Source organism: Cavia porcellus, unplaced genomic scaffold (genome assembly GCF_034190915.1).
Source record: "Cavia porcellus strain 051 isolate PalLab524CR breed Dunkin Hartley unplaced genomic scaffold, mCavPor4.1 scaffold_8, whole genome shotgun sequence".
NCBI lineage: Eukaryota > Metazoa > Chordata > Mammalia > Rodentia > Caviidae > Cavia > Cavia porcellus.
The window spans coordinates 81,584,942-81,607,096 of record NW_026947491.1 but is presented as its reverse complement, the minus strand read 5'-3'; the positions used below and the strand labels follow the sequence as shown (position 1 = coordinate 81,607,096).

The 22,155-nt window shown below is 36.6% G+C and overlaps 2 long non-coding RNA genes across 3 annotated transcripts in view; one reads left to right on the top strand and one right to left on the bottom strand.

Annotated features, from left to right (window-relative positions):
• Positions 1-2,236: 2,236 nt before the first annotated feature.
• Positions 2,237-22,155, top strand: part of LOC134477376 (uncharacterized) — a 34,255-nt gene continuing 14,336 nt past the window's right edge. The window contains exons 1-2 of one of the 2 annotated variants that reach the window (XR_010049409.1): positions 2,237-2,641; positions 8,493-12,232. This is a non-coding gene — a long non-coding RNA (uncharacterized LOC134477376). Of the gene's footprint in view, positions 2,642-7,669; positions 12,233-22,155 lie in introns of those variants that run through there. The other variant, XR_010049408.1, reaches the window with a different exon arrangement.
• Positions 2,789-22,155, bottom strand: part of LOC134477377 (uncharacterized) — a 36,462-nt gene continuing 17,095 nt past the window's right edge. The window contains exons 3-5 of the long non-coding RNA XR_010049410.1: positions 15,292-15,410; positions 3,978-4,092; positions 2,789-2,899 (exon numbers count right to left, since the gene is read on the bottom strand). This is a non-coding gene — a long non-coding RNA (uncharacterized LOC134477377). The remainder of the gene's footprint in view (positions 2,900-3,977; positions 4,093-15,291; positions 15,411-22,155) is intronic.

Below are 22,155 nucleotides of genomic sequence, written 5' to 3'. Positions count from 1 at the left end.
TCCTGGCATCTGTGCAAAATCTCACTTTAATTTGACTCTGCAGATTTAAGATTTTAATGACAAGATTACACGGAGTTTCCCAGAGTAAAAAAGGTAAACTAAAAGGACACAAAGCAAATTAATTCAGTACATTTAGCTTGAATTTTGCATTTCAAAATCAGAAATTTTAATAAATATTAATTCAAAAATGTTGAAAAAGCCTAGGTTTTAAATTTTTTTCTACAAAATTAAAAATATAGATTTTTCTATTTTTTTAAAATTAGAAATATTTTTCTCTATATTGAATAAAAATGTAATGTAATGAAATGTCCTTTTTTCCAGTGTTTATTATATATTCCAAGTGCTTTACATATCTTTCTCCAAAGTCAACATAAAATCCTGGATGATCTCTATATTTCAATTTTAGAAATGTGCAGCCTGGCTTTCAGCTAAAAAGTTACATTAAGGACAAACCTAACAGCTGAAAGGGCTGGAATTCATATCAAAGTTTGAAAAAGAATATGTTTTCTCTATGGATTCCATTGATAATGTTCTTGTTAGTGAAAAACTATGCAGAAAAATAAATATGGAAAGCTAAAAGCTACAGGGATTCTGTGACAGACAGAAATGGGGAATCTTTTCTTGTATTAGTCACCTTCCAGTCACTGTTATGCAATACCAGAGACAGTCAACTTAAAAAGAGGAAATAATTGAGTGGGCAGATTCCAAATTCATGCCCTGCCTGGATAATTTAATGACTTAAATAGACCCTGCCTCAAAATAGAAACATACAAAAGAGATGCAGAATGCAACTTAATGCAAAGATTTTCCATTTAATTTCCAGTAATGCAAAAAAGAAGTTGTTTTGGCTGAAGTTTTCGGAGGTTTCAATCCATGATCGCTTGATCTTATTACTTTACTTATTTTGTTTTTTACTTATAATAGTACATATTTGTACTGTATGATGATTACACTCATCATGGGGAGTTGGTGCATATACATAACATTTCTTAACTCTTTTTGCTTTTCATTCAGTCTTTCCTCATTTCTGGTATCTCTTGATCCTTCTCCCACTTGCAAAAGACCTGTCACCCTGTTTCTTAATATCTTGCTTTTATTTTGCTTCTTGTAATACACTTTGGGTTTGCTGTACAAGAGATACCAGGTCTCATACCTTTAGGATTGTGGGAAAGTAAGGTTTCTTGGTAGGAGGTTGTGGTGTTTCAAAGCCACTCACCCGTCATGATGGTCAGGAAGTGAAGAGAAAGGAAAACGGACTGGGAGCATGATCTGCCCTTCAAAGTCATGTCCTTAGTGATCTATTTCCTCCAATTAGGCTTCAGCTCCTAAAACTCCCACATCTTCTCCATGATCCATTCAGCTAAGTACATCCGTACAGTGAGGGAGAAATTTCCTCCCTCTCATCCAGAGAGAGAGGCTCCACCTGACTCCAGCTTTTGTGCTTTCTGTTTTTTCTCATGCTCTTCACCCCAGGAACCTCAAGGGTCATGCTGGCACAGCATGCACCCATCCTCTTTGACCCTGGCCTCATGATATACTCAGCCTTTGACAATTGAGCCTGGCAGGGGACAACTCATCTCCAGACCACACTGCTCATTTTTCCAGCGCAGTAGAATATTCAACTTGAAAGTGTTATTTGACTTGGTTTTATTTTTTTGATGGAGAGTGTCTATTTATATCTTGTTCTTTTTTCTTAATAACAGTATATGTAAAAAGCTGCAATAATACACCAAAATGAATTATTTAAAAGCCCTACAAATTGAGAGATGGTATTGATGATAGTGCTTTATTCCTATGATGATTATAATTAACACCAAGCTTTGAGCTTTCATTTTCCTAATTGCAAACTGAGCACATTAAATTGAATTTTCTCTTTCAAACAGCAGGTGGTATGCTGGGTTGTACTGTGAGTCTCAACATTTAGTAATAGATCTTGTCTATAGATCTATTATTTGTAATAGATCATGTTATTGAAAGTAACATCTAATATATATTTTGGTTTCAGAACAATTTCTATTTTCATGTAATAATTTATAAGTGGTATGCATCATAAGGTCTTACATTATATGAAAAACATTACATATTCCTATATCTTCTAGAAAAAGATAATAATCATGTATATAAATAAAATACATACAATTTAAATCATTAAGCAGTTTAATATTTCATAAAATTATTTAACTAATTTAAATACTTTTTAGTAATAAATATAAGTTATCATTGAGAATTAATTATTTATATCCAATTATTCTCAACTTACAATTTTTATCAAATAACTATTAAATTACAATGAGTAAAGAAGTCTTGCCATTGAGTAAATAAATGGGCAGGAAGTAGTTTTTCATCCCTTCAATTAATTTCTAATTGAATACAATGATTATCTGCCATCACTTTCTACTAACCCTAGACTGCTCTATGTATTTTCTATTACTCATCTGTCTACCTTTCTGTCCCACTAGCTTCAACATCACTGAGTAATTTGTTTTGGGACAGCTATCTTTCAGTGTTTAATTGGGGGAAAACAAAACTTAAAAAGAATTATGTCTTGCAGGACTTTTGATCCGTGGCTGAGTTTGCCAAAATGACTGGATGGAACAAGGAAGAGAAATCATTAGACTCTTTTGGAAGCCACTGTTCTTAGGTGATATAACATTTAAATATTGTAGTTCTCTAGGTCATGAAGACAGTTATGATGCTAAACATTGGAGCTACTTTCTGTCAGATCGCAGGCTTTTCAACACATAGGTAATATTTATAATATTGAATGATTCACAGACAGCAGTAGGCAGCAGCTGGCATCTCTACAGATTTTAATGGCTATTTTGCAGTTCTTGCCTTACAGCAGATGGAACTTCAGGGATACGGGGAAGTCACGTGGCTCGCAGGAATTAGGGGTCTTCTGTGAGGAATAGAATTTAAAATAGAAACTGGAGTCAAAAAAAGACACAGGCATTAGAATTACAAAATTCTTATGTATCAGGGTCTACAAAATGGAGATTTGGGAACCATTTACACTTTATTTTGGACCCATTTTTATTGTAGTCTTTAGGAAAATAGAACTGAAGTTTAAGGACAAGTTTACTGACCACTACGCTAAATGGTCAGTTGAGTCCAAGGCAAGGTTGGTAAATATAGTCAAAGCCTTCTAATGTCTGCTCAGAGGACTATTTAATTTTAAAGAGAGGAGTTAACTGAGTCTTTTATCTTAATCTAGACACATGGTAGTTGTCGTTATTCAGAAAAGAAAGCCAAACAACATAGCAGCAAAACTTCAGATCGCCTTAAAGTAAAATGTTTTACTAGTAGGTAGATTATAAGACTGTTAGCAATTTCAAAGTTCTTACCTTTTATTTGATGTTTAATATGTGATAAAAAGACTCAAGAAAAATTCATATATGCAGGTGTGTGTGTGTGTGTGTGTGTGTGTGTGTGTGTGTGCATGCATGTTTGCAAGTTTGCACACTAGACACTGAAACAAACATTTCAGTGTGGAAATTTGCGAATCACATTCCTTAAAATTGCTTCAGAAAGCTTTTGAACACAGTAATGTTAAGAACCACTAGTTTGGATATTTTAAAGACTCTCGGTGAAAGCCATAGCTTTATAACACAGAGCAAGGAATCAACGAATAAAACAAAACCAATGTAAAGAAGCAGCACAGCTACGGTGGGGTCAAACCAAATTTGTGAGGTTGAAAGCCTATAAATACTGTGATTCTTCTCTTCACACAATAACACGAACAATTACAATACAAAATCGGTATACTTCTTTCAGATTAAATATGCATTTTATGGGTTTTAGGTGTGAACTAAGCTCCGCAGTACAGTAAACAAGGTCTCTACCATTGTGCTAATCTCAGCTGTGGCAGTTTTGGAGGAATCTCAACTTGACTGGCTTTGGAATCTGCCCTGGTGGTGGGTGGAGCGCACGTCTGGGTGTGTCAGGTTGGGGCTGAAGGCTTGACCAGGGTGCTGTACCTGGTCCATTGTCCTTTCCTCTCTGGCACTCTTCCTCTGCTCTCCTTGTCCGCATAAAGTGTGTAGCTTTGGTCCATCACACTCTTCTGCCATCACATCTCTCCCTTGGGGTCTGCTGAATATGGACCGGAACAGTGAGAAATTAAGTCTGCCCTGTTTCAAATTGTGAGTGTTGGATATTTCATTCTAGTAGCGGGCAGCTCACTAATCCAGCAGCAGTGGTATAAATACACTTCTGCAGCACAAACGTTGAGGCCAGTTTCATGTCTTGCCAATCTGTGAGTGTCTCTGAACATCTTCGAGCTGAAAATAATAATCATGGATTTTCCAGGGACAGATGAGATAAGGGACTTCATAAACAGTTATACACCTTATAGTTATGGAATAAATTACTTTTTCTGATTACCTGGAACTGTGCAATAATTCAAAGTAAATACAGAAAACTGGTCATGATTTTGAGACTTTCCAAATTAACAATTATATACACTCGCATCCTCTATTCTGCTATAGTTTTCCAGAGAACTCTCATACTCATCTACACTCAAACCCTCATAAGCCATTTGATCAGCAAATGACTGCATGAAAGAATAAAAAGGTGGGTGGAAAGAAAGAAAGACTCCTATTCTTCCAGTTTCTCTGATGATGACATATTTTGGCAAAGCAGAGTCTTGGAAAAGACTCGTCCTTTGAACAAGTTTAAATTGATAAAAGAGTGTCCTAGTTACTTTCTCACTGCTGAGACACAATACCCTACAGCCACAGCTCTAAGGAGGAAAGTTATTTTGGTTTATAGAAGTTTCAGTCCCTAGGGGTTGCCAGGTGGAGCTGCATAGTGAGGAACACAGCAGAGCAGAAAGACCTCACGGCATGGCAGGTAGGAAGGAGAGAGAGAGAGAGAGACAGAGAGACAGAGAGAGAGAGAGAGAGAGAGAGAGAGAGAGAGAGACAGAGAGAGACAGAGACAGACAGAGACAGAGACAGAGAGAGACAGAGAGACAGACAGACAGAGAGACAGAGACAGACAGACCGAGAGAGAGACAGAAAGACAGAGACAGAGAGACAGAGAGACAGAGACAGAGAGAGACAGAGAGAGAGACAGAGACCGAGAGACAGAGACAGAGAGACAGAGACAGAGACAGAGAGACAGAAGGAGACAGAGAGAGAGACAGAGAGAGAGACAGAGAGAGACATAGAGAAGCAGCAGGAAAGACACCCCTCCAGGAAGAGACAGCTCCTTCATAGCCTCCATCCAGGTTTCAACTTCGACTGTCATATTTAGCTATAAACTCATCAGTGGACTAATCTGCTGATGAGCTTGACACACTGTAACCCAATCATCTCCCAGAAGCCTGACCTATGAGTGCATGAGGCTTATAGGGTCCATATAGACAATAACCGCACTAACGATTGGCTGTGATCAATTGAGAAGCATGAAATTATTTCTAAAGACTTAGTGGCAAGTGCCTACTTTTACACAGCTTTAGGAGGAGGAAATGTGTGTTGAAGAAAAGCAAGAAATTTTCTGTGCAGAAAACTGAGACTTCAGGAGCTGAACAATTTTCCAAGATTACGCAGTCTTGGAAATAATACCACAACAAGATCTAGGATTCTAATACTGAGTCATACCAACAATGAGATTCAGACTCCAAACTAGCTGACTTTATGTTGCTTTACTATGTAATTTTAAGGGTCATTTTTTTTCCATTTTGTAAAAGTGTGCGCACACAAAGAACCTATGTATTTTCTCAATTTCTCCTTAGAGAGGATAAATGATTTTAAACCATATGCATTGATTTATGAAACTTTGATTGACTCATAAAAGGCTACCCACTTCCTACTAGGGGTAAAAAAAATGTTTTGTATGGTTTGTATTTAAATTTTACTGTTTGCATATACAGAATAGCAAAATATGCATCCAGATTATAAATAAATACAAACACGTCACACATAGGTGTAAGAATGCACATACACACACACATGTATATATATGAATATATTTAGTCCTTTGCAAAACACTTAGAGATATTAAACATCATGTTAGGAACTTGCTTTCTCCCATAAAAATGTAAGCTAAAGTGCACACACATTAACCAGAATATAGATGGTTTGTAAATGGCTAAAAATAATATTTGGGGTACACAGGTTCACTGTGCAATGCATACTTATAGTTTTTTGCCTTGCCCTGTGAATTTTAACTTAATATTCACATTAAAAGATACCAGGACTTTGCAGAAGCTACAGATCAAAGAGAATAAATTTCTTAAGTAATTACAAGTAGTTTTTAAATTATTTTTTGCAGAGCACCATCCTACTCTTGCAGCTTGCAGTCCTGAAGGACCTTGTCTTAGACTTCCTGATTTGAGCAAATGTACTGTATGTGTGTGTGTGTGTGTGTGTGTGTGTGTGTGTGTGTGTATAAAGTATAGAGAAGTGATTTTTAACTTTCATTGTTTTTCTTGATCTGAAAAAGCTGGGTTTAAACCAACCTGATCTTATTCTACAAACATTTAAATTTTCCTTTCTTTTCCCTAGTCATTTCCAATAACTTACTTGTTTTATACTGATAGTGTGGGAGAATCAGACAACATATGTGTTAGATGCACCTGGAAGGGGGTTGATATGGTGTAATTCAAACTCACAAGAGCAACTTCAAATGAAATCGGTATGTGGGAGAAATCACAGAGATTCTATGCATCCATAGGCATAGACCTGATAGAGGGACTCTATTAGAAAAAATACAGTATTGCCTCTTGACTCCTGGATCCAGATTCATTCCATCAAATATTCATTCAAATGTTCTTTACTTATAATGTTTTCATATTTAATGTTTGTTTGAAGTTCTGAATTATTTTTAAAAATTTCATTTTAAGTGATACCTTTAAAATATCTACCCTCGATTTCATTTTTATTGCTCATGATTGCGGATTTATATTATCCCTTTGGTTCCCAAATTCTGGTAGATGTCCCAGAAAGGAAAAAAAATGCATAAAACTCCATTCTCCAAGATGCCCATTAGTTAGCTCTGAAAATGCCAAGCTTTCAAGTGATATTACAGTTATGATTTTTAAAGCATTTTTAAAAAGCTGGATATCTTTGCATAAAAAGCTGAATTTTATGGCTCTTGCCTGTGCCAAAGTAATTGTCCAACAAAAAAATACCCTGGTAAGCCTAATTATTACTCCACATATGGTACGTGGCATTATAAGCTATTTTGAGGTTTTAGGAAAAGCACAAGCTATGACAACCCAGCAGGGCGTGCTGAGGAATTTAACCCCAACTCTATCATCCTCACTGGCACAGCATGAAACACATGGTGCCCCTTTACGAGCCCTTCTCTGACAAATGCACTTTAAGGGCAGAGAACTTTGCTAAAACTTATAAGGTGGAGTGGCAGAAAGCTCAACATAGTAGCATACCTGAATGCCGGATGATTATCCTTAAAATACTATCGCAGCTAATTGGACGGAGAAATTTCATTTTCTACTTTAAACTCATAGGCTTTTGCATGACAGTATAGAGAACAGTGAATGATCTTCTGTGTGGTGCAATTTAAGACATTAAAAAACTTAATTCCTGTATACGCAGGTGATTGCACAAAGAAAAAACTGTTGGGTGAATGAACTCAGAGAAACACGCTAGTGATCAGTCACTGAGCAGAGCTGTTGCTGTGTCTTTAGATCATTATGCTGGAACAGCACTTCAATAGAATTCTACAGGCAGTAGGAGAGTTCTTAGGATTATGATTTTAATACATCGATACTATAAGAATTATATTTAAGTCAAATTTAGAGATATCTCAGTATAGCTTAAAATTACATTCAAACTCCTCCCCATCACATCCCTGAAGCATTTTAAAGGGCAGTGCTGTTTACTTCCTAGTCATAGATATTTTTTCTCTTGAATTCTTAATACATTAAATGGGTTTAAGTATATTATCTGGCAATTTTGCTGAAGTCATCTACTAAGCTTTATAAGAGCTCAAAAGATTTTCAATTTATTTTCTAAATTTAAAACCCATAGCAGACTTACAGGAACACTATTTTCATGGTTCAGAGTAACATATGTCATAATTTCATTTTTAAGCAAAGTAAAAGGATTTGCTTCTCTGGTTTATCATTTTAAATACTAAGATCTCTTCTTAAAGTTAAGGAATGTCTTAGCTAGGATACAGTGAATGGAAATAAATGTTTTAGACTAGTGACAGATCTGGGGTCAAGACCAAAGCCGAAACAAAACCATGACGTTAGAATATAGGCCAGTGCTTTATTCTTTTGTTATTTCTTGGATATTTTGAAACAAAATCATATAATACCTATCATTTAAAATTCAGGAAAACCAAATACAGATTTAAATTCGGCCTTTTCTGATAATGTTAAGTAGAATTATTTATAACCTTACACATGTTAAAACTTCTAGATACTATAATAAAATTTAAATTATATTTGACATCTCAGTCTTTGCTCAGTTGATGTTCTTTGAATCAGGTCTCTGTCCTGCTATTTCTATTCTTCCCAGCAGGTGGCACTGGTGTGACCCTCGTCTGCATCAGGGTGTGAGGAACCGGGGGAGCCGGAGGGACCAGAGAACATTTTCCAAATTATGTTTCTTCAGCAGACTCTAGGTGGCCACGTCACAGATCTACACTGCTATCACTGCAGCTCTTTTATGTACAGAGAAACTTTCAAAAAAGAATTAATTGGATTTTGTGAAAGAAAAACATGTTTCCTGTCTTTGGAGTTGTTCGTTCCAAGTTTACAATACTCTGCTTCCCTTCTGATCTCCAACTAACCTTTTGAGTCTGTTTTTTAGACAGCTTTGAGTTCTGCTCTTAATTATGTCTCAACTCTGTTTAAACAGATCTTCCGGGTAGTACAAACGCAGAAGATTAAACCTATCAAGCAAGAGAAATTGTTTGAGCCATGGAGGGAGGAGAAAGGTTGAGATGTTCAGAGGAACAGGAAAGCATGCTGGAGAGATTCTGAGGCTGACCCAGGGGTTAGCAGATGAGATTTGCCCTCATATGTGTGTTGTGTTCTTCCCAGGAGTCCATTCCAGTTTGCTCCGGATCTCTGCAGCTGGGCAAAAACAAAACAAAACAGCAACAGAAAAAAAAAAATTGGTGCAGTCCAAAGATTTCATTTTACAAATAAGGACACGGAATCACAGAAAGATTGTGTTTAACACAGTGCAATTAAATCCTGTTTTCAGTTGTTGTGAAAGGACACACAGAGACTTATCAAAAAGATATGCTAAGTTCCAAGTCATAGGAAATAAAAACTCAATTTTGAAAATTAGAATCACTTTACTTAAGATTTCTTTTCTTAGGCATATATTATTTGGAGTCACTGTGTTGTCTAAGAAACTGTCTGGTCCCACAATGAATGGATCTGTGTTTGTTGAATACAGTAGTCATTATTCAAGTGTGACTAATTCATTATACATTAATTCAATTTTAAAAATTAATTAACGTAAGTAAAGTGAAAAATTTAGCTCTCCCATCTAGCCACATTTCTCCATCTCGACAGCCCATGTAGTTAGTTAATGGCTACCATACTGAGCGAGGCACATGAGAATTTTCCATCTTTGCTGAAATTCCCTTGGACAGCCCTGCAGTCGGTCATTAGCTGTGGAGAGCAGGGAAAGAGGGCAATACAAGGTCAGGTAATCCAGTCTGCAGTAGCCAAAAGTATTTGTTTCATAATTTACTTAGGTTCATAAGCAAATTTACAACCAACTGTGGAAAACTATGAGGTTAATGTCTTTTTATGTCCTCTCCTTGCTTTCAGCTGTTTAATTTTCAATATTTTTTTTTTACTTTTGGGTGTTCAGTAAATCTGAGTGCCTTGTTTAGTTCCTCTTTTTTCCTTATTCAATTATATTTCAAAATTTCCATTGAATGACTACTGCCTATCAGGTCTTGCGTTTAGGCGATAGTAAGCCTCAAATACATTGTGATGATGAATGTAATGGGCAGGGGACACATATTTCCACAGCCTAATCAAGACAGAGAATGAACTTTCCAGACCATTTTAAGTATAATTAGCCCAGTTGCACTGATTAGCAAGGGGAAGTTTAGTCCAAGGTTTTAAGCTGCTTAAAAGAGTACAGGTGGTTTAAAAATGTGCCCTCAGACTGGAGTCCCTGGGCTCACTCTCAGCAGAGTTCACTTTCCAATCCCTCTGTTACCAGCCTCAGAGTAGAGACTGGTTTAAGCCAACTTCTCAGTTTTCTCCAATGCTTGCCAAGGAACCGTCAAAAAAAGGTCATGGTTTATATGCAGCAACATTCTTTTTCCCTAAATTTTAAGTTTTAGAATTTCTTTGAATAAAGACAGAATAATATTTGTGTTTTCACATAAAATCTCCTTTAAATTTCTGAGCCACATTATAGAATATTCTTGACTTATAATGATCTATGCTTGATGTTTATTAATACCCTGAACTCTTAGAGGTTTATAGAGCTTAAATGGAAATTAAATGAATGTTTTCTCTCCAAATGTGCTGGGGAGGGGAGAGAGGAGAGAGAGAGAGAGAGAGAGAGAGAGAGAGAGAGAGAGAGAGAGAGACAGAGAGACAGAGAGACAGAGAGACAGAGAGACAGAGATAAGCCTTATCGCATGGCAGATGGTAGATGAGCTGACTCACTTGACTTTTTTGGACACCATGCAGCATCAGTAGCATATACTTTTCCACTTTTAGGTTGTTTTGTTCCTTTATGTATTATAGTAGGACTTATTTAGGGACATGAGAATTCAGATATTATTCTAATTCTAGGTCATACAGGTTTTCTCTTTACAGAAGCACATACTTGGAAATTTGGTGGCACCATGCAATCAATGAAATGGATTTCATGGACCCCAACCATTTTTTTTATCTGAAAAGGTTCACTCCAGCTGAGTGTCACTTGGGAGGGGCTCTTAAGGCTAATATAGTAGAGAATGTTCCTCACACACATAAGTTACAGAAAAATGTCAAAATTTTGGATGAATTTCAGACACCATGTCTAAGTGCAATTCTTTCAGTCATAAATTATGTTAAAATGGGAAGGTATTGCATTTGCTGTTACAAAAATAATCCTAACTAAAGATGACCATTATCTTCATCAGTAGAAACTCTCTATAATGCTTCTTATTGCAAACATCAGATTTACCATCCAGAATTTAACCTAGTGAAACTTTTCTCTGGCTCTGGAGTACTTCTTGATATTGTCATATGTTTTACTTTGTCATATTCTCTTGCCAGAACAAACAAACACAAGACAAACCAGAAAAACATCCTCTTTTTTCTCTCAGTTGGTCATACTCTTTTCTTACTAATTCATCCATTTCAATTTGGAAAATCTGCCCTTTTGGCATCTACAATTCACTTATTCCTCTCTTTCAAGATTTTCTCTTAGGGTCTCAGAGTTTTCATAACCCAAAATACTATTCATGCATTTTAAAATTAACCTTGAATAATAAAAATACATTCTTGCACTGAAGCCTGGAGTGTAAAAAGTGAGCCTTTCCCTGGCAAAACATTTCTTGGTTATGTGGCTTTGGGCAAATTACTTTATTTCACTGGACTCCAGTGTTTCTATTTGAAAAATTCGATAGAAAACATTGAAAAGAAACCTGTATTCCCGGCATTTTATTTCTGATATTTTTTTTAAGAGTCTAATAAGAAACATGTAGTAGTTGGTAAATTTTTTCCCAATTGGTTGCCTGTCAGAGCATAAATCAAGTATTCTTTTCTTCAATGTTATCACTAATGAAAGTGTTTGTAGAAACAAAGCTTCTGGTCAAAGATAAAATTCATCAGAATGGGAATTTTTATAACTGCTGAGATTAGAATTGGAAGTTTTGCAAAGTAAATATTTTCTGATATACCAGGTTAAACAAAAAACAATGGAATGGGGGAGAACATGGTGGACAGATAGCGGCAGCAGCTATGGAGGCTCTCTGAAAGACTCGGCTTAGAAATTAGGAATGGTGCGGACTAAGGAGTCATAAGCAGGTGGAGATATGCTCTGCTGACCCAGGAACGAACTGGGCTGAGAGAAACCAACTTGGAATGCAGTCCTGGTGCTAGAACAGGAACAGAGGGGCCTCAGTGTGGAGGCTGGAGCCCGCGCCATTGGAAGCCGCGATTTGGGTTTCCCGCCGCACGGCAGCTGCATCTACATCAGCTCAGCAGAGAGAGAGACCTGAGAACGGGAATCGGCGAACAGAATTGAAAACAGGACAGGTGAGGAGCTGTGCATTGACTTGCAGTGAGGTGAGTGAGAGAAACTGACACTCTACCACAGTTTGACTCCAGCGGAGGACATTCTGGGACTGGGCAGACTTGCGGGAGCGGGGCACTGGGGCGACTTCAGCCACGTATCCCCCTCTCAAGCGGGATTGGTGGCTTTTCAATATTATTTTGAATCTGACATTATGATATTTTCTCTTTCTCTCATTTCCAAGAGTGACTCTTGCTGTTCCTGCTCTGTTCTCATTCCTCGCTCTGTGAGGAGTGCTACTGGTATTTTGACTGGAATTGTATTAAATCTATGTATCAGTTTTGGAAGTATGACCATTTTGACAATTATAGTTCTGCCTATAACCAGGAACAGGGGTGTCTTTCCATTTTCTGATGCCTCTTTAATCTCATTTTTCAGAGTTCTGTACTTTTCATGTAGACAGTTTTTACTTCCTTGATTAAAGTATTTCCTAAGTATTTAATTTTTCTTAATATTATTGTGAATGGTACTCTTTACCTAATTTATTTCTTGGTGGATTCATTATTGGTGTACAGGAATGCTGTTGATATCTGTGTGCTCATTTTATATCTTGCTACATTATTGAATATAGACATTAATTCTGGAGTCTTTTGGTGAAATTTTTGTGTCTTCTATATAGAAGATCATATCACATGCATATAAAGATGATCTGATTTCTTCCTTTCCTATGTGTGTCGCTTTTATTTCTTTTTCTTGTCTCATTTCTTTGGCTAATTTTTAAAGTACTATATTGAGTGCTGATAGGGGACATCCATATCTTGCACCTGATTTTAGAAGGAAAGTTTTCAGCTTTTTCCCATTTAACATAATGTTGGTAGTTGATTTGTCATACATGGTTTTTTTTATCAGATTGAGATAAACCCCTTTATATGTATTTTCTTCAGAGTTTTTATCATGAATGGATGTTGAATTTTGTCAAAGACTCTTTCTGCATCCACCGAAATTATAACATGATTTTTGTCCCTGCTTCTGTGTACACGGTGTGTTACACTTACAGGTTTTCACATGCTGAACAATCCTCGCATCCCTGGGATCACTTGGTCATGATCTGTGATCTTTTTGAATATTTATTGCATTATTTGCCAATATCTTGTTGAGAAGTTTTGCGTTTATATTTGTTAAAGAGATTGGCTTGTAGGTTTTGGTTTTACTCTGATCCTTGTCTGGTTTTGGAATTTAGGGTAATGTTAGCTTCCAAGAATGAGTTTGGAAGCACTCCTTCATTTTCAGTATCACTGAAGGGTTGGAGGAATACTGGATTATATCCTCCCTGAAGTTCTTATAGAATTCAGCAATGAATCTGTCAGGTTCTGGGCTTTTCTCAGGAGGTAGTTTTTTTGGTTTCTTTGGGGGGGGGGGAGGTTTTTGCATTAATTTTCTTGCCTGTTAGTAGATTGTTCAGTTTTAATGTCTATTTGGTTGAGTTTTGATAATTCATATATGTTGAGGAACATATATGTCCGTTTCTTAAAGATTCTCTAAATTTGGAGCACAATTTTTCATAGTAGTTATTACTAATTTCAACTTGGGGGTTGTCTGTTATGATATTTTGTCTTTTTCATTTCTAATTAACATGGTCTTTTCTTTCCTTCATTTGGTAAGTTGAGTTATGAGTTTGTCCATTTTGTTTATTCTTTCAAAGAGCCAGCTCTTCAAGTCACTGATCCTTTGTATTTTTTAAGTCTTGATTGCATTTATTTCTGCTCTGCTTTTTATGATTTCTTGTACTAGGACTACTTTTAGAGTGTTCTTGCTTTTTACAAGGTACATGCATCTTAAGGTATATTACTAGATTATTTATTTGAGATCACTCTGTTTTTCTAATGTAAGCATTCACAGCAATAAATTTCCATCTTAGGACTATTTTCATTGTGTCCCATGGGTTCTGGTGTGTTGTATTGACATTATTATTTTATTTTAAGAACTGTTTAATTATTTCCTTGATTTCTTCTGTGACCCATAATGTATTCAGTTGTATGTTATTGAAAATCCAGGTACTGGAAGACTTTCTGTGAGTTTTTTTGTGATTGATTTCTAGTTTTAATGTGCTATAGTCTGATAGTATGCATGGAATGATTTCAATTCTTTGGTATTTATTTAAGTACATTTTATGTACTACTATGTGGACTGTTTTGGGAAAAGTTCCATGTATTGCTGAGACTGTAGGGTAGAACACTCTGTAGATAAAGTGCATTTATTCAAAATTGTAGCTCATCTCTGACATTTATTTAATTTTTTTCTTTAGTTCATCTACAAATCTGAAATTGAGGTGCTGAGGTCAACTATTAACTGTGTTGAGGCTTGATTTTCTTTTATGTCTAGTACTGTTTGTTTTGCAAAGCAGGATTTTTTTTTAAAAAAGACTTTCTTGGGATACACTAATATTATGAGAGAAACTTGGTTTCTTAAGGAATGGTAAAGTATATAGGCACTGCACCTTACCCCAATACATCCAAATAACTTCAAGTGAAAGTCAATCCTGATCATATACAAAGAGAGAGAGAGAGAGAGAGAGGCCACATGTAGAATGCCTTGAGTCTGTTGCCCTCTGATATCCTTGTTCCTACCTTTCCTGGATCAGTTTTAACCCTTAAAGGAAGAATTAAGGAATAATGACAAAGGATAAATTTTAGAATCAGTCTATATTGATTGGCAGCCACTGATACAAGCAGTGATATGCCACATAAGTTATTAAATGATTCTGAACCTTAGCTTCCCCATTTAAGAAATGATAAAAAAGATCATGTCTTCATTGCAGGGATCCTTAGATGTAAGAGGTGTCATGCATCAGTCTCTTCTGACTCACAGAAAACATTCAATGACCAATAGCTGTGAGTATACATGGAGTCACACTTTTACCAATAGTACAGCACACCCAACCTTGCCTCCTCCCAAAATATACATGACTCAAAAAGATTCTTGCTTTTCCTCTCCAAATCTCACAGTAAACGAGTATGTCTGTGCCTTGTTTGATGGCCTTCTATAATCTAATTCACATCAGATGATGGCTTTGTACTAGAACCACCTCTGAGAAGATGCTTAGAGTAGATACCTGAATTTGCAGGAAGGTCTGTGATGCCTCCAAGCTCTGTCACACCAGGTGTTCCAAGATAACTGGCATTACCAAATGTCCACAGCATTATCCACACCAGGTGTTGGTGGGCACACAGGCTTCACATGAAGGGCACAAAGAAAATGACGTCTTAAGAGGTAATACTGATTTAGTATCATCTTGAAGTCTCATCAAGCTTTTGTTCTTCTGTCTCCATTGGTCTAAACAGGTTGTATCTTATTGGATTTTATTATGTACGATAGTATAAGCAAAAACTTTTAAAGACAAGGGGATTATACAGAAACCATTGTTCATTTTCTGTTAGTTGATTCTAAATACCCTGTAAAGCTGTCATTCTCTTAAATGGTTTTACATTGTTTTGATATATTTGATGCTATAGTATACGAAGTTATACTCAAAGATTTCAAGGAAAGAGACAATATGGTAACTACTTTTATGTCAGGATTATCTTGTGGTGAAACACTATTCTGCTTAAATGATTATGTTTTGATCTGCGCTGTTTTGCTGTTATGCCCTCTTTTATCTCAATCTCCACTTCATTATTTACTTTTTTATTTTTATCCTTTTAATTAAGGGAAAAATAAATAAAAAATAGCAGGATATATTATAGTAACCTACTCTGACTTTCCATTATCTTGATTTAAAGCCCGGTATTACTCTCACCATCTTGTTTTTGACTGATGTCCCCCTATTCTGTTTTGCTTGATAGTACCAGGTTTGAAAGTTTAGGCAACAGCTGTGAAGATAGTGAGATTCATTATGACACCCATTCTCGTTGACTTTTATCTACTTTTGAAGACCTATAATGTCTCCAATGTTTTGGTTTTGTCAGTTTTGTTCTTTACTGTTTTGTTCAATTTTATAATAACTGATGATATAGGCAATTCTATTAGAGATAGCGGGAGGCATTATGGTAACCATTATTGATCACCTTGTATTATGCTTTTACATTATCTATTATGTCCACCCTTTTGATTTGATTGACTCTGTTCTGTTAGGTCACATTTGGTTCTACTCCCTTCTGAAAAAGTAATAAGAACCGTGGGAGCAACAAAACCCTAAATGTGTAATTGTCATTGTACAAAAGAGAGGAAAAGAAAGTGCTCTAAACGATATAACTGCATGTATATTTAAGTGTATAAGATAGAAAATGATATCACTGAGTTTTATTGGATCATTGAACAGAACTGTTTGCAGTCTCACTGTTGGAATATCCACTCTATAAGCTTTAATTTTGTGATTTGAACAATTATTTCTAAGATGACAATATGTAATCCATTAACTAGTGATTTCCTACTGTTTATTTTTTTCTGTAAACCTGTATAACTTGTACCCTTTCTCTGCTTTTTTTTTTTCTCCTTAAATAAAATTTAAAAAACAAATGGAATGTCCTTTTCTGTTTTGTTGGAGAGTGAATGTTGCAGACAGGGGCTTAAGCTGGAGACTGATTATATATGCAGGGGGCAAGGTAAGCCTCATTGGTGAACCATGAGGGCTTTGGGCAAACAGGTCCTGAGAACACTAAACCCTTCAGTTCTATGGATGCAGATTACGAGGCAACAGGGTATCACATGACACTGAGTTGCTAATATTTAAACAAGTGCATTACAGCAGTTGAGCAGTTCCTTTCCCCCATTCAGAGAAAAGGCTCTCCCTGACCTCATCTTTGTCTCTTTTCTTTATTCTTACCTGCCTTCCCCTCAAGAACTTCAAAAGCTGCACTGGTATGCAGCATGTTATGCCTGAACTTGGCCAGGATAAGAAGAAGCAGTGGGTGAGATAACACTTCTCACTGTGCTTGCAGAAGGAGGGGGAAGCGGGTTGATGCATCAATATTCGTAACAGGAATGTATTGATAATGATATCATCGGGTGTTAGACTTGGGGCAAAAAGCAAAATGCATTCATTAGGGCCAGGAAATATACACAAGCTCACCAGAGACTAAAGGAAAGAGATGCACTGATTTTACCAGTTTTTGAGCATCGTGCAGTCTTGAGAATCACGAATGTATATGGGTCTGTTTGTTGTACACTTGATTCCTGTATGCTTCTGTTTTGTGAATTTCAATTAAAGGAAGTCTCACAAGCACAGAAGAATTGGCTCAAAGCACTTTTTAAAATCAAACCCTGAGAGGAAAAAAGATGGCAGAACAACAGCAACCCTGATAACCTCAACTGAGCCACAAGCAGTGATTGTCACCTTCTCAGTTCAGAGAAATTTTGCTATATTACAGGTGGAGATTTTCACTCTTCATAAAATACTCATCCTTTAAGTTAATTGCTGAACAGTTGGTCTTTTAAAATGCAAATGAATGGTATAAAGAAGCTTTAAGAGTCCACCCAAAATGGGCTATGTTATCTGAGATGATTCAAATTTGTGCAGATATTAGCCCTTCTTCTGCACGAGTGGCTGCCTTGGCAATAGCTGTTACTCAGGTTACCAGAACACAGCCTAGAGAAAAGGGAAAGAACAAGGTCACTTATTTCAGCTGTGCAAGCAAGGGACATTTTGCCCAAGATTGTTCTGCTGCACCTGTAAGGGCAGCACACGCATTATCTGTCCTTTTAACAAGACTTTCTAGTATCTGCAAAGTGGGAGTAGGTGCCATTGGGAAAATGAGGGTAAATTCAAAACTGATGTGAAAGGCCAAGCTATTCCAGGAAGCTTCCTGTATGAGCCTGCCACAGCCCTGCTAACAGCAGAGGTGCTACAGCTCAGAGAGTTTCCTGGAAGTGTCAGGGCCCTGCTTGGTGCAGCAGGCTTCTAGTGCTTGGGGGCATGGTGTGTTTCTGATTTGTGGTTTGCTCATTTTTGTTTAAAAAAATACTCTCATGGCAGATAAGTTCAAATAATCAACACAACAACAACCAACTTGTGAAACTGAAAACTCAACATCCACCTTTTGCGAGCTGGTAGTAGGCTGGCTCCAGCATGTCCCTGTCTCACTGGGGCTTTGTAGTAAGTCTTGATGGCTAGTAATGTAAATTCTCAAACTCTGTTGTTTTTAAAAATTGCTGTTTACTTTAGGGGTACTTCAAATTCATGACCAATATGACTCTACATTTATTTATGTCTTTTTTGCTTTCTTATAAAAATACTTTAGTTTTCAATATGCTAATACTGCACATTTTTATTAGCCATATATTAAACTACTGCATATTTTTCATACTACATGTGCACCAGCAATGGAGGCCATCCCGGCTGCAAGGCCAGCACTGACCTCTCCTGGTCACTGCCACCAAGTATTGGTGCTAGAGCACAAGGCTGAGATAAAACATTTCTCGCCTCAGACCAACAAGCAACAACCATCAGGGGAGCTGACCCACATCCCTGGTGGAGATGTGGGAGCCTCAGCTGGAGGCAAAAACAATGAATAAGAGCCCTGGGTGGCCAAATACAGGACATGAGCTTTTCTTCTTGCAAAACACAAAATTTCAGGCTGTTATATGGGACTTACATGATTATTCATCCGTTCCAGTTAACCCTTTCTTCAGACGGAGCTTGTTTGTGGCGTGATACACCACATTAAAACTTCCAACATTCTGTCTAACCAGGAAGATCCTTTGTACACTCTCCAGTTCACTATTTGGTCACATCATGCTTCCTGTTTTACTGGTCATTTACATTCTTATTCCCAATTACCAGTTCCTTTCACTGAGGGGACTGCTGCACTACAGATTGCTAACTACTATCACTGTAACTCTCTCAGTTACCATTCAACAGACTAAAAATTGTTAAATATGCTCAGTCACCTTATGCTCTAAATTCAGTTACAAAACTAAAGGGGGAATCATGCCCTACAAAATTTGTACTTCGTAATAGACTTTACTTGGCAATATATACTATCATTTTTTAAAATCCTACTAGATATGAAAGTATAGTAGCAGAAAGACAACTCAACCAAGTGAAAGAAAAAACAGCTAGGAAAAATTCTCATACTGTACAATGGAAGAGACATAGTTCAGTGCTATGCTGGGGTCAAGGCTGTGCCCGTCTTTCCAGAGAATGCTGAATGACCTGTCTAGACACCGGAACATACTGCCTGGCTGTGTTAGAGACAGACCGAGAGAAGGAGTTGATTCCACTTCTCAAAAAGCTGATGCTCAGCCCTATTACAGTGATGCCTCAGAGACTACACCACAACAAACAGCAAGAATGGGGCTAGAATCAACCTCGGGCCAATTAAAGGAATTGACCCAGAATGTCCAGGAGATGGTAACCAAAATCATAAATCAAAAGTCTGAGTAGCTGACTAAGTCTATAGAGACACCTGAGCTGAAAGTCACATGAAAGAGATGCAAAAGTTACTAATACTCTTAAAACAAAGTAAAATACAAAATTATATATTATTAATAGAAAAAAGATTTTATTCGTTCCAAATTCTTCTTAAAATGGTCTCTGCTAATTGATTTACAACAAAATCTGACTAGTCTATTTATGGTTATAAATTCTAAAATTGTAAAGTGTTACTATAATTCACTTTGGTTAAAATGTATTTGAGCACACACTAATTTTGTAAGATGTTTGTCCAGTCAGTTAAACAGTGTACTTGTCATTGTTTGTTTGTTATATCCCTAACTGGTTGTTTCTTATTTGAGTCCAACAATTTTTCTTGTTTATTTTATTTTTTGCATTTTTGGATAATTTGTTCATAATATAATCTAGGCTATAGATTTAAAAATCATGCTTCCACCTGGGTTGCCAGCTGATCAAAATAATATCAAAACAGATTTTCTCAGAGGTAAACAGAAATTTGCTGCGGTAAGTAAGGATTTGGAAAAATTACTGGTTAAGGCTTCCTTTGGTGAATACAGGAGCAGCTGACTGTGAAGTTATGACAGTCTATTTTTTTTACTAACAGGAAGCCTCAGTGGCCTCCAAAGCCTTATGGGAGACACCTCAAAAACTTTTATTAAAAATATATTACTGTGATATGCTTATGTTGTTCATCAACAAAAGGATTAAGTTTTTCAGACAAGAAAGCTTTTGATTTAAAGATGCTAGAGTACAAAGGTTTTCATATGGCTGGGACAATTGATTGTTATAAACCTCATGGTGTGTCAAGTGTATTCATTCTTCCACATATATAGTTCTTCCAAAATATGAAACAGGGGTTGTTTTTGGTGATAGACTTTTCTTTCAGATTCAGATATTCATCTTTAACAAATATTTAGGAGATGTGCATTCCACTAGAAGTCAACAAGTTAGGTAAAGTTTCCTATGTATTAAATAGGGATGATTGACTGAAAGGTGGCATTTCATGACAAAATGAAAAGTCAAGTGTCAAAATGTCATTATGATTGTCATGCTATAATATATATGGTTTTGATTTCTAACTTTCTTTTGTAACATATTTAACTATTAAAATTCTATGGAGATTCAAATGTTAAAACATCCATGTTTAGTTGGAAATAAAGGTTCTATTTTCTATTATATTATAAGGTTCTATTTCCTATATTATTATATATTGATGTTTTGTTAAGATAGTAATGTTGAGCTTACTGCCTCTATTACATTGCACTGTTATAAATCTTCTTTTCTGGTAATTCAAAAACTGAGGTTTGGAGACAAAAATGTAGAAAGATAGAAGGGTAGGAGGATAACCAATATTTTGGTCCTGCCCCTCTGAGGTCAATTAGAGCCCAGGATATAAGAGAATTTCTGATGTGACATCATGTAACTCATTGAGTCTCTGGTCCTCTGACCAAGGAGATTATGGAACCACAGAGGGAAGTGATTTACAATATATAGTGTACCTAAGGAGAGTCACTAGGACAGAAAAGTCTCCCAAGCTTTCATAGAACTCAACTTGGTCAAGCAATGGCCATGATTTATTCAGATGGCTGATAGTGACAAAAGCATTAAGAGATGCTGTACATGGTTCCAAGGCAATTCCTGAGGAGACTTAATGGACTTAGATAGATAGAAAAAAACTAATTTTAGTTAATTCAGGTCTCATTTTAGCTTGGTACTGGATATCCAGCCAAAATGTATAACAAGAAAAAAGAAAAATATCTGTAGAAGTCCTCCAAACACAGCTCCTCCAACTTCAACTGATCTCCCATCACTTGCAAGTACAACAGAGAAGGGGAAGATGTAGGGAGTGGCTGAATCTGGAGACTGATCTCACCTGCTGGGACGAGGCAAGCCAATTTGGTTGGAGAACAATCAGCACCCCAGGCAGATGGGTGTTCCAGAACAAGAACACTACTCCCTGGGTTGTCATGGATGCAAATTACTAGGTGATGGGGTGTCATGTGACATTAAGTTTCTGATGTTTAAATAAATGCACTAGAGTGGTTGAGCAGTTCTTTCCTTCCATCTAGACCTCAACTTTTGTCTCTTCTTTATTTTTCCATCTTCTTTCCATTCTTCCCTTCATCACCCCACCACACTCCTGCCCCCAGGAGCTTCAAGAGCTCCACTGGTGTGTGACAAAATGTATATCATTAAAATGTATCCCAAACTATACTACATACTACTACATACTATTAAAAATACCACATTATTCTTAAAAGTCCTCATCTGGAAATTAAGTTCATATTTGAAATGGCATTTGTATTCATTTCAACTGAAATGCTTTGTATTGGTTCTGTGGTTTGAGAATCTTTCTGTAGAGAGAAGGAACACAGATCACACTGTCTCCATGTCACATTCCACCTCACTTATCTCTCTCTCTCTCTCTCTCTCTCTCTCTCTCTCTCTCTCTCTTACTCTCATGTCTGCAACACATGTTACCTGGCCAACTCTGAATAATTTAAAAGGCATGAAACTTGATCCCATTGATAAGGGTGGCTTTTAGTATTCTAAGAGAATATTGTATGTAATAGTCAAATTCTAAAT